The sequence below is a fragment of the Hibiscus syriacus genome, unplaced genomic scaffold (assembly GCF_006381635.1).
Source record: "Hibiscus syriacus cultivar Baekdansim isolate YM2019G1 unplaced genomic scaffold, ASM638163v2 tig00110890_pilon, whole genome shotgun sequence".
Lineage (NCBI taxonomy): Eukaryota > Viridiplantae > Streptophyta > Magnoliopsida > Malvales > Malvaceae > Hibiscus > Hibiscus syriacus.
Genome location: NW_024062900.1, coordinates 12,664,942 through 12,678,784, shown reverse-complemented (window position 1 = coordinate 12,678,784; position 13,843 = coordinate 12,664,942).

The window sequence follows — 13,843 nt, the reverse complement described above, 5'->3', positions numbered from 1 at the left end:
TGAATTTGACCAAAGAAGTATGATATGAAAAACAATCTTGGGTAAACTAAGTGTTTAGTACCTAAAGTATCAATTTAGGTCCGTTTTAATTCCTAAACTTTCATTTTTTTTAAAAAATTATATTTAGTGTTTAGTTTTTGTTTCATTTTAGTACTCATTAAAAACTTAACGAATAGGCTGATGTGATATAACTTTGGTGGACGAAAGACCAATCCAAACATTGGATCGTGAGAGAATGACGAGTTGATCAACATAGTATAGTTTCAAGCTCATCAGACAGCGGACCATGGAGATCGGAGGATGAAGAGATTAAAGAGTTCATCATCGATTTTGCGGTGTTTCTCGATTAAACGAAGGCCATAATAGCGTTTAGGGAGTAAAAAAGGTGCGAGCTAAAAAGTTGGGCTTTATCGACCAAAGAATGTGATGGTTGACGACTATATATGCGACAATTGTTTAAGTTTTTAACGATAATATATTAAAATGAAACAAAACTAAACTTTAGGTATGATTTTGAAAAAAAAAATGAAAGTTTAGGTAATTAAACAGACAAAAAATAATAGTTTGGGTATTGAACGCATAGTTTACCCAACAATCTTTTCTAAAAAACACCTTAAAAATGCAACATAAATTAAGTAATTAGAGTAACATCATTGAAGAAACCAAGAAAACAAAGATAGTTAATAATTAAAATGAGGTTCACCAAATGCATGAACATATAAAATGCATACTATGTCCTAAGAAATGATCCTAAATAGACAAAGTTGGTTTATAGAGAAATAGTCTTAAAAAAGATGAGGTTGTGGTTTCTAGGAAAACGATCTTAAGTAAGATAAGAATGAATTTTTTAGGATACATGTCCTAAGAAAATCAAGAATGAATTTTATTGGAGCACAATCTTTAGAAACATCAAATTAAGATTTCTAGAGAAGTAATCTTAATAAAGGCTAAATTGTAGTTTCTAAAGAAATGAGCCTAAAAAGGACTAGAGTAAATTTTTTTAGGAGACATGTCTGGAGAAAATCAAGAACTAGGTTCCTTGAGGAACAATATTTAAGAAGACTAACCTGAGCATTCAAGGATACAAATTCTATAAAAGTTAAGTTGAGTTTTCTAAAGAAATAGTCTTAAGGAAGATAAACTTGATTTCTCAAAAGAGATTTTAACAATATCCTCATCATAGGGGAAACACATTTTTTTTTTCGTGTTTTAATGCAATGATGAATGTTTGATGCACAAATATAAGTTCATTTAACATGCAAATTAATGATGTTAATGTATGTCTTCTTGATTGAAGACCATAAAGAGATACTCAAGAAGTCTTCATTTTTGTATTGATGGACTATTCTTCATTTGTTTTCAAACTAGAGTGTATATTTTCAATTTTTGGCTCACAGTAACTTGTTCTTTTTTCCCCATCAAACTCTTGCTCCTAAGGCTCAATTTCTTTGCCCCAGTTTTTGATTCTAAGCTTATAATCTTGAGAGACATTTGTCAATTTCCAAGAATATTTCTAGAGAAATTATCTCTTTCGAAAATATTTTTCATCTTTTCTACTATTTTTAGAATTTAAAAGAATGAAAGAATTTTATAAAACAAAAATGGTACCCTTACCTCAAGCTCACAATTGAAACAAATCACAAATTCAATGAATATCTGGTATATCAAACATTTTTATTTTCATAAATTATAGCCCTTTGACAAGTATCAAGATCAAGAGGTTGATTTTAGGTGGCCTTCTTATTCTTCTAAGGGTTCGATCATCGATATATCATCCATTTCTTGGTCATTGTAAATATTATGACATTCTCCTCTCTCTCGACTTAGCATGCCAATTGGATTCGGACAAAATGAAACACCTAGCATATTTAATTGCTAGACCTTTTAGAACATTTCGATTTTGATTCTTTAAAATCTTCCATTTGTTCAAGTTTCAAAGACTCATTTAGAAGAAGCAGTCTAGAAATATCGGTCTAAAAACAAAATTCTTGAGTGTTTGTGTGAAGTTAATTGTAATATGTGTTTCTCAACTCCCTTAGTCTATCTTTGCCAAAACTCCTTATTGATTCAAACCTCAGGCTTTTCCATTTCCTTGAATTTATTAAATTTAATTTGATTTGCCTTTATTTAACTAGATGAAGGATTCATCTCATCAAATTCTTCGACTTGACAACCACATTGGAAGAAACACTGAATTGCCAAGTATCCAAACAATTTCATGTTTTGAATGTAACATATTTATAAAGCCAAGGCTTTTGAGTTACTTCTATTAAATTTATTAAATTTACTTTATGATAATACTTTATTAACTTCATGGGTATACAAATTTAATTTATTGTGCTCATCGAGAATAACCTATTATAGTCTTATTGTCATTGATAATCAGAAAATTTCATCGTTAGAGTTCAATTCTCAACTAGGTGACCTAAACTAAATTCATATACTCCACCATTCAATTTGCAAAGATTAGGATCACCACTAAACTTCCTCAACGGAAGTGTGGTCTAATCAGTTTTGCAACTCCACATAATCAAGTTGCTTTATTTTATTAACTTATATACATACCTCAATACATTGTCTTTGTATTTTATGTTGTGTGAGGATAATGTTATCTTCAATCCTATAAGAAAAAAGGTGTGCAATTCAGGCGTAATCTCTAAATCATGATCAAGGTTATTGTTTTACAAGGGTTCAATCTTGCCACTTGTCAAAAGCAATAAGAACAATTTATTATATTCATTAAACTTCAAAAAGAAATTTACTTAATTGTTCATAATTTGAAGAGTAGCATACGCTTGTTTAACACATTTGAAACATACAAGAAAGCTAATAAAGGATAAAAAACAAATTCAATCAAAACAAGATGTTTCCAAGAAAAGTACAACTATTCTTGATGGTGGATGGAATGACTTCTTCTTGATTCACATCAGAATGCCACATTACTCATTAAAGGCATATGCCTCTAAATCAATCAAATTTTGGACCTTACGCTTCAATGCCCCACAGTCTTTAGTAGTGTTCCTCTTGCATCTTATGTGGTAGCTACAAATGACATTAAAATAATAACCTTCCATAAATTATAGTTCTTTTGGCTTGGATTGAATTAGAGTCACCAAGTTTTTCTCAACCAGGATTGGGAGGAATTTTTCATACGTCATTGAAATTGGACCAATAGGAGTATTTTCTCATATCACCTCTTGATATTTGGTTTGATAGCAGTTGAGCGAAATCCCACCATATTGATTTCAAAATTTTTCTAAAAATTGGTGCTTCTAGTGCTCCCTATTCTATTATTCTGGATAAATATTTCAATCATATCTTAGATGTAACTAGCTTAGCAAAACTCTTTGATATATTTCGTATCAAATATCCTGTGAAAAAAGCTTTCAAGATATTCAGAAAGAGCATTTTTGTTTCTTTTTTAGCTAAGGGAGGGTGAACCTACACTATTATGTGCCTCCATCTTTGAGAATATTGTTAAAAGCTTTCATTAGACTTCTTCTCCATGCTTTGCAATGTGAATAGAGTAGGTCTCGTAGTCTTCACATGTTTGTATTGCTCTAAGAAAGACTTGACTAAATACTTCCATGTTTTGATATGAGTTCGGCTAAACTGATTTTACTATTTGAAAGCAGATCCAATCAAGCTATCTTGAAAACAATGATCAACATTTGATCGTTTTCAGTATATCCAAGCATCATTTGACAGAACATTGTGAGATGATCAATAGGACAATTGATTCACTATACTTCTCAAAATTAGATATCATGAACTTAGGTGGTTCAAGGACCAAATTTAGATCCTTTGCATCTACCCAAGGAAAATCATTAGATCCTTTCAACATTTGAACCATTTCTTCAATATTTTTCAAGCGTTCTTCTTCGGGCCTTTCAATTGTAATCCTTCCATAAAAAGGAGATGTACTCTGGGCATGATCTAACCTCATAGGGGCATAAGAAGAGGTACTAGCCTGATGAATCTATATTTTTGAGCAATTGAAGTGGCTACTGATAAGAAGACAAGACTCTCAATTGTCGAATTGACAATGGGGTTAGCACCTCTTACTCCTATTAATTGGGTCAATTTTTCCATCATCATATTTTGGGACTTTAAGAACCTATCCATCATTTCTTTTAAGCATTGACCATATGATCTTGTAAATCTTTATGATTTTGATCAAACTTAGCTAATATTTCATCCATGGTTTTTGTCATTTTCGAGGTATGATAAGGGTGACTTTTACCTACTTCTAGGATTTCTGTCATAGAACCCTCATCAAACTAGTCCTATTTTTTAATGATTGAAAGCATGATTTTTTTGAATAAATGCAATGCAAATACAAATGCAAAATGTGTTAATTCCTAAAGTGACCACTATAGAACAATTTTCATTAGACAACAAGGTTTTATTACAAGGTTTCATTAGATAAAGTGACCACTATAGAACAAATTTTTCATTCCCTTGAGTCAAATTCTTATTAGGCCATGATGTTACACTTAGAGTTGTAATTGCACTTTATTTTATTTGATGACGTTCGATGTCCTTAAATTGCTTGTTATTGAATCGTGAGATTTCCACCTCTATGAAATTTTCAAAAGGACATTGTCTTAATATCTTCATGAAGAGTCTTCTCGTCATGCATATATCTCTTGGGGATAACGTCTTATCCTTTGTGCCTTCGAAGGAGATCGACTTGAAATTTCTTCATTTGTCGATCATCTTTTTTCTTAGATCATCATAACATCTTTAGATCACTTCTTCTTTTATTACATGGCTAAGAATTCATTATCTCATTATGAATAACCTTATATTGAGTCAATCACTTGCGAATTAACATTTTTTATCATGATATAAAGATGTAAATGCAAGAAAATGAAATCCAAATAAAATAGACAAGAGATAAAAATTGGTTAGTACTCATAAGATAATCTACAAGATGATAAGAACTATAATTAGAAAATAAAACTTACCATCACAAGCTAACTACCCATACATGGTTTAATAGATCCTTCCTGAACATTCTTTCTACCCCCATACTTTGTTCATCATAAAACTCTCAACCACATAATATCTAGTTCACATGATTATCTATAAAAATAAATCTAACCACATGATTTCTAGTTCTTTGGTATTTATTCAAAAACTAAAATAATTTTACCAAATTTAAAGACGCGTAAAAGTTTTTCCTTGTGTACTCTCCTCATTTCAACTTTTAAGGTTAGGTTAGGCTAGGCTCTACTTAGGTTTGAGTCCTAGGCTCACTATATGTTGGGTTCATCTGTAGAGTAAGAGGTACTCAAATTGTCTTTATTGGTGCCCCTTATGCTACTAGACCCTCAATATTGGTCCATCACAAGCTTATTCGGATTGAGTTCAATTCGATACAACATGCCACTCTATGTCCACACAGAGGTGAAGACCATCACGATGACCATAAGGCGTGTACCTAGGGAGCAATTTATTATCCCATGTGGAGGTGAAAACCATCACGAGACAGTAGCTTCTCACTCCCACTTAAATAGGACGAAGTGAAATTTTAACTCAATGTCATGAAAATGCAGTTTACAGTGTGTGAGGAAAAATAAAAAAAATATCATACAAGTAAGCAACACAAAACTGAGTTCTCAATTCCTTTAACATTATTTAAATTGAACATCAACAAACAAATTAGTCCAACTATTTAATAGTTAATCAAATTATAAACACAAAGTTATTCTAAACACATAAGGGATCAAAAATTAAATTAGGGCGAACATTTAATTTTCTTTGCAAAAACAACTAATTAATTGACTAATGACTTGAGTCTCTGAATGTCCCTAGCAGAGTTGCCAAGTTGCCGAAGCATTCTTTTAAGAATCGATAAAATGGTATTTTTTTTTAAAAAATGGTTACCTCAACTAATTTGGAACTCAAATTTTAAAAACAATGAAATCGATTCATGGAGTCACCACCAACCTTTGATTAGGGTATGATTAAACAGCCAACACAGTTTTGTTATTTTAATAACATTTTATTTTAATTATATTAAAACAATATTTTAAGATCCTCGTATCAAAAGTTAAGTTTGGGAGTAGATTACGTGTGGGAAAGGGTTAGCACCCCACAACGCGTCAAATCTGTACCTAGTCGATTAATTAGTTATCTTTCTAATGAAACATACGAATTCGAATATAATTTAATTTAAGATCCCTTAAAAATACATAAAAATTAGCCATCAAATTTAGCAAAGGAAAATAAAATATTTAACTATTTCCCATCAATATAAAAGGACATCTCATGCCTTAAAGTAATATATTCATTTTACAATTGAAACAAAGAAATATAGTTATTCCATTCATTATTTCATTATTAATATGAAAGTTTGTTGATATGATAACTTAAGTCATCTTATATTATTTCGTATTTTAATGCTAAATAAATAATTTTATATATAAATAATTACCATTTTCATTTTGATTATTTTTTAGTTTTACTAAAAATTATTTAAATAAAATATTGTCTTCCATATATACTTAAAAAACAAAGGAAAAGATAACTAGTAATAGAGTTGTGGAGCCTCAGCCAACGTTGAAAAGGAGAAATGTGGAATTTTAAAAATAGTGGACCACAGGGGATATCTTACAAATTTGATCATTTTTTTGTCCACCCAAAGAATATATATTTCTTATAAAAGAAACGAAGATTTATTAAAAGCCTGGATTTAAATGTTTACATTTTAGAAAAGTTGATTTTAATATCGTAATGAAAATTAGCATGATATTAACTCCTATATCTGTATTATGTGAATTATATAATATTTGAAGTTTTTTATTTTAGTCCAGGAGAGTTATTTGTTCTTAGATTTATCTTTCCACCGAATAAGCAACGGTGTTCATTATGGTTTTCAGAACCGGACCGGTTAGCGAACCGGCCATGTTACCGGTTCACTAGTTTAACCGGTCGAACCGGTCCGAAGAACCGGACGACGTCATAATTATTTAAAAAATTAAATAAAAATACAAAAAAATATTTAATAAAAAATAATTTTTTATATTACAAGTCATATTCAAAGCAAGTCATAACATATATAAATTAAAAACCATAAAATCAAGTGAAACAAAATGATTCAAATTAACTACAACATAATATTTAAAGTAAAACATATTAAATAATAAATATAATTATATAACTATAATTAAAAAATAAATTTGGGGCTAAAAAAATCATAACAAAATGATATTGTTTGGTTTAATTTTTTTTTTTAAAAAACAATCTCATATGGCTAAGAAACATAGAAGAGCATCTCAAAAGTCTAAAGAGTAAAAATATGAGAACAAAACAATCCCACATTGCTAAGAAACATAGAAGAGCATCACAACTAACTTCTATAAATAATAGAGGTAATTTGGCATTCAAAATCATGGAGCCTTTTGGTGAGCATTAAATGAACTATTCTTTCACTTCAATCAAGTTCGAATTTTAGGTTTCAGTAGAGCTTCTAAATTTTTTTTTAGTTCAAGCCTTTTTGAGTTCAAGTTTCAATATTATATTTCGAGTTCGAGTTGAACTTGATAATTTTTAACTTGTGAGTTTGAGTGGAGTTGAGCTTACTTTTAAAGTTTTCAAGTTCGAGTCGAGCTCAGCAATACTCGAGTTCGACTTGACTCGTTTAACAAATGACGTTTGGTTTAATTGTTTTTTTAAAAAAAACAAAATTTCTGGTTTTTTCTGGTTTTTTCCGGTTTTCAGCCGGTCCGGTTCGAACGGTTCAGCGGTTCTGGCCGGTTCACTAGTAGCGGTTCAACCAGTTTAGATTGAACCGGACTAAACAACGGTTCCCGGTTGAACCGGTTGAACCGGCAGGTTCGGTCCGATTTTCAAAACAGAGGTGTTCATTAAAATTTCGTGCTCAGATGATTAGGTGAGAGGGCAGAAGCTATTCCATACAATTGTTTTTATAAATAAAATTTTGAAGAATAAAAAAATAAAAAAGGGTTAACTACATGGAAAACCACTTACATTTTATGCTTTATCCACTTTTGGTCATTGATTTCATAAAACATAAGATACGATCTCGTTCGTTTTTATTTAATTAAGATGTGATCACCCTGAGTTAATTGCTCTTAACAGCAGTTAAATATTTTGATATAATCACACATTTATTTTCTTCTATTTACATATTCTCTCAATTTAGTTATACTTTTAATAAATTAAAATAAATTTAATCCTCCAATCGAATGATACCACATGTCATGCCACGTAGGGGTGAGCGTTCGATCCAGCCGAGTAAAACAAATGCGAGTTATTCGAGTTGACAAGTCCTATTTTACAACTCGAAGTTAACTTAAAAAATTTTAGAGTCGAGTCGAGTCAAATTTTTGAGTTTTTTTAAATTTAATTATAAATATTTATAATATTATGATATTATTTGATTCCAATTTAAATGATCTTTTATAACCATGCACAATACATGTGTATTTCTTTATATTTTTCATATGTGATATACTTTTTTGATACAGAGTCGAGGGACTCAACTAAACTTGAAAATTAATCCACTAAATACTGAAATTTTCGAGTTATTCGAGTTGAATTTTACAACTCGGAATTATTTTCAAATCGAGTTGAGTTTATGAAATTACAACTTGAAGTTAATTCGAGTCAAGTTTTCAAGAGTCGAGTTGAAAAAATGATTCTTCTAGTCTAGTCGAATTTTGCTCACCCCTAATGCCACATATCACCATTCGACTGGAGGATTAATTTTATTTTAATATAATATATTTATTTTCATCAATTAGAGAGTAACATGTATCACCATTTGGTTGAAAGAAAACAAGGGAAAGGAAATTGGGAGAATATTTTATTTAAAATTATTTTATTTTTATTTTTATTTAAAAATATATATTTTATTTTAAAATTTATTTAAAATGATGACTAAATTGAGAAAACATGTAAATAATAGGGACCAAACGTGTGATTATACCAACTATCATGTCACATATCATGTTAATTGTTAACATCAGTTAACCCGTGATGACCATGTTTTAATTAAATAAAAACGAAAGTGACAACATCTTAATTAAAAAAACGAAAGTTATCATATCTTATATTTTTTGAAATCAATGGTTAAAAGTGGATAAAACATAAAAGTAAGTGATTTTCTATGTAGTTAACCTAATGCTTATTACTAATATTCCGATGGAATAAAACAAAAAAATAAAAAAAAGAAAAGGAATAGAATAACCGAATAAAACAAAAAAAAAAAGTAATTATATATGATTGCATAATTTAGGGCCTCGTGGCGTTGGGTAGCTCTGCCGTGAGGTGGTTAAAATACGATTAAAAAATAATGTGATTTGTTAAATAGGTGATCTATTAAATAGGTGACCGATTAAAATCGGTACCAGAAATGTTATATGTTTTATCGAAATATTATTTGTGTTGATAATAATAATGATAATAACCGGGAATGTTATCGTCTTATGTAAAATACGCAAAAAAATATCGATTTTAACATAACCAGTTAATTACTAGAAATATTATCAACCATAATAACATATAAGTAGCGCTTATGTAACGTAATAGGTAGCACATTTTTAAAGCTAATGGGGCCTTAGAAATCTGACGATAACAAAATAGGTTAATTATTTGATTTGTTATTAATATTATCAAAATATTAGGTAGCGCCTAAAATGTTATCAAAGTTTAAGTTGATGGAGCTGTAACACCCCCAACTCATATCCGACCCGGATCCGAGTCCGAAGTGTCACATCGACTTTTCAAAACTTGTCTCTAAAAAAAATCATGAGAATTTAAACTTTCATTAAATAAAATCCATTATTTTACATAAATTAAACTGTTTGGTTTTACGAAGCATATCAGAGCATATTCAATTCAAATCTAATAGTACATGCCAACTATATTTTAAAGAACAAAATACATATTATCATTACTTTTCTGATCTGAACTTCGTAAGGAAAATGCTGACCTGTCTTGCTGCTCTTAGTTTCTTTTCTCGCTTCCAGAACCTACTTGTGAAACACTCACACGCTAAGTCGATGACTTAGTGAGACATTTAAAAACATATAAGGTAACCTTTAAATCCTATAATGCATGAACATATAATTGTATCATACCATATGAATTTCATATGTTCTTTCATGTAACAAATGCATACGTATGTATATATACTAATATTGTCATCATTCACCTCCTTTTTAAGATCAACATTATTTCCATTCATTCCTTTAATCTTTTAATCGTATCCTTAACCTTTATGCACATCTTATATCACATAGATCAATTCACAATAAATCAAGCATATCATTATACGATTTCTATGTTGCATCTCATATCTCATATCACATAGCATATATATATATATATAAGGTATTTGTTGTTATCTCTATCTTAGCCCATGTACACATGTGAGAACTAAATATATATGAGTACACTGAGGTTGTGCACCTATGCTGTCACCACAGCTTGTATAAGATCCACTGAGTGGCATGCGAAATTGTCCCGAAGGACCTATGTATGTCCCAAAGGACCTCTGTATATCTCGAAGGACCGCGTAGACCCTCGACTCTTGGCATGCCAACTATACCTCTTGCTCTCATATTACATAACATGTGCATTATCATTTATTCTTATCACATATTCACGTAGTTATCCAAATCATCACATAATCGTATAACATATCACATGTAGTCACATGGGTCATATAACATTTTCATGTGCTCAAATCATTGTCTTATAACACATATCACATAGTGTTGGGATTTGCGGAAGCTCGAATCGACAACCGAAAGAGTTTGCCAAGAGGGGTTGAATTGGTTTTTGTGGTAAGGGAGTAAGGAGATTGAAAGATAGAAAATTGCACAGCGATTTATAGTGGTTCGACTTCTCAACCAAGTCTACATCCACTACATTAGCTCCTCACCAAGGATTTTCCAACTAATTCACTAATTTGTTCTTTCTTTTTCAAGGACAAAGAGATAACCTTTACAACACCCTAGTTTTTCAATGGCTAAACTAGAACATTTCCTCTAGCTTTTCACGGGCTAAGCTAGAACTAAAACCCCTTTATAATGAAAGGAAATGTAAATAAGAAAACCTCTCTAAGGTAGGTGTTTAAAAAATTTAAGCTCACAAGAATAAAATTATTTACAAGAGAAAGATGAAATAAGAATGAAAAACTATTCTCTTGTGTTTGATTGCTTGGATAGTTGTTCTCTTACTTCTTCAAGTGTCCTCATCTTGTATTTATTGGTTGAAATGAGTTTGAAGTCGTATCTAGCTGTTGGGGATGTTTTGGAGCCGTTGGGGATTCATTTTCTACAAAATAAAACTGCCCAGAACAAGGTATATCGGTACACTTTCAAGGTGTATCGGTACCCCTTCATAAAATTCAAATTTTATGACCATTGGGCTGAAATTACTGTAGCAATGTATCAGTACACTGTAGAGGTATCAATACACATTTTACATTCGATGTTTTTGAGCATCGATACTGTTCATTACTGTTTACACAGTATCGTTACTATTCATACAGTATAGTACTATTCATTAAAATATTTTTGTGCTCAATTCCAAATTAAATGGACTTTGAATTATTTTTGAAAACTTTGAAAACTTTGAATAAATTCAATTCAAGTCCAAAAACATTTTGCCATAAATTGTTATATCAAAATATAGTTAAACAATCTCCCCCTTTTTGATATAACAAAACATTTGAAAAATTATTCTTGCAAAACTCCCCCTTAATAAAATGTTTAATGAAAAAGATACCAATTGTTAACAAAAAGATATCAATTGTTAAAAAAATACCAATTGTTGAAAAATATATGAAAATATTAAGCTCCCCCCTTTTTCATTAAGAAATTGATTTTTTCAAACCAAACTTCTCCCCTTATTGTTATATAAAAAATAATTCAATATTTGAAGTTCAAAATAACTTTGGAGAGTAAGTAGTAAATTTGACATTTAAAAATTATTTGAAAAATCAAAGCTCCCCCTCAATAAATGCATTCCAAACAAAATTAAGCTTTTAACATCTTGACCTTAAAATTGAATTTCAACAAGGAATAACATGTTAGTAGCAAATGAAATTCAATATATCCAAGTCTAAAATACTTTATGCAATATCATTTATTGAAATTAAGTGCATATACATAAAGCTTTTCAAAAATGTTATGCATTTGAAAAATGTTGGTATCAATTGTTAGAGAGATATCATTTTCATTTAAACCACATGGATAAATATTTAAATTTAGGTCAAAAATTTAAAATTTATAAAATCAAAGTATTTAAAAAGTTGATATCAATTGTTAGAGAGATATCATTTGCATTAAAACCAATTTTGACCAAAATTTAATTATGATGAACTAAAAATTCTGAAAAATAATTAAAACTTTTAAAATGTTCATCATAAAACCTTTTTAATATACATGAGATTAAAACAATAATGCATAATCATTTAAATCCAAAAACTCATGCATGCTTAAAATCAAATGAGCAACCAAATAACCAAAATTAAAAGCATTAAGCTTAGAGGTTACGCATTCCTTTTTCATGTGTTGCTAGAGCATCTTGAATATTATCACTTTCATCACCATTGCTCCCATACACCTACAAGAGACATTTTAGTAGATTTTGGTATCCAAATTGCTTTGGATCCTTGAATGTTAGTTTCAATGCCCCTTGTTCCTTTCGAAATCCATACTTGTCTAATTTTAAAACATTTTCCTTTATTCAAAGGACAAGTATGTTTTTTATGACCATGAAAATGACAATGTGAGCATTTTGTCATTTCTAAATATAATAAGTTGTTTTTAGAAATTAATTCTTTTTCTTTTGTTAAGCTTTCAAGCTTAACTTCTAACTCAAAAATTTTCTTTTCTAAATCATTTATTTTGATTTTCGAAAGCTCTAAATCATTTTTCAAAATTTCATTTTGATTTTCAAAATCAACTTTTTCTTTCAAAATCGATTTATTTTCAATTTTGAGTTTTGAAATTAATTTCGTATATTTGGAATTCATGGTCTCAAATCCCAAATACAACCTATTATAAGCATCTTGTAACTCATCAAAAGTAAATGAATTAAATTCATTTGAGTTAGAAGATACCTTGAATTCTTCATGAGTGGACATGAGGCATAGGTTGCCTACTTCATCTTCATCATTGGAGTCATCTTCATCACTCCAAGCTGCCACATATGCCGTCTTCTTGGAAGATCCATTCTTTCTTAGAAGGGGACAATCATACTTGACATGCCACATTCTTTGACAATTAAAGCACACCGGGTGACTCTTCTTCTTGGTTGATTCATGCTTTACTATCTTGGAAGTCATGAATCTCTTTAAATCTTTTAAGAGCTTGACCATCCCATCTTCTTGTTCATCATCGTCTTCATCCACCTCATCACTTGAATCTTTATAGCTTTCATTGGTGGATTTGAAGGCAATGCCTACCTCATTCTTTTTTCTTGTTTTTCTTCTCTTTATTTTCTTTCTTTTCCTTCAACATCATCTCATGAGTGAGAAGAGAGCCAATAAATTCATAGAGAGTGAGAGATTTCAGGTCTCTAGCTTCGATAATGGTGGTCTTCTTCGATTGCTATGAACTTGGAAGAGAGTAGATCATCTTCCTTACAAGCTTCTCATTAGGGATTATTTCTTCAAATCCTTTGAGATAGTTGACAATCACGGAAAATCTATTCGTCACAGCTTTGAAGTCTTCATCGGGTTTCATCTTGAAGTTCTCGTAGCTATGGTTGAGAAGACTTTTCTTTGATTCCATCTCTTTGTCGGTTCCTTCATGAGTGACTTGGAGCTTATCCCAAATCTCTTTGGCACTAGAACAAG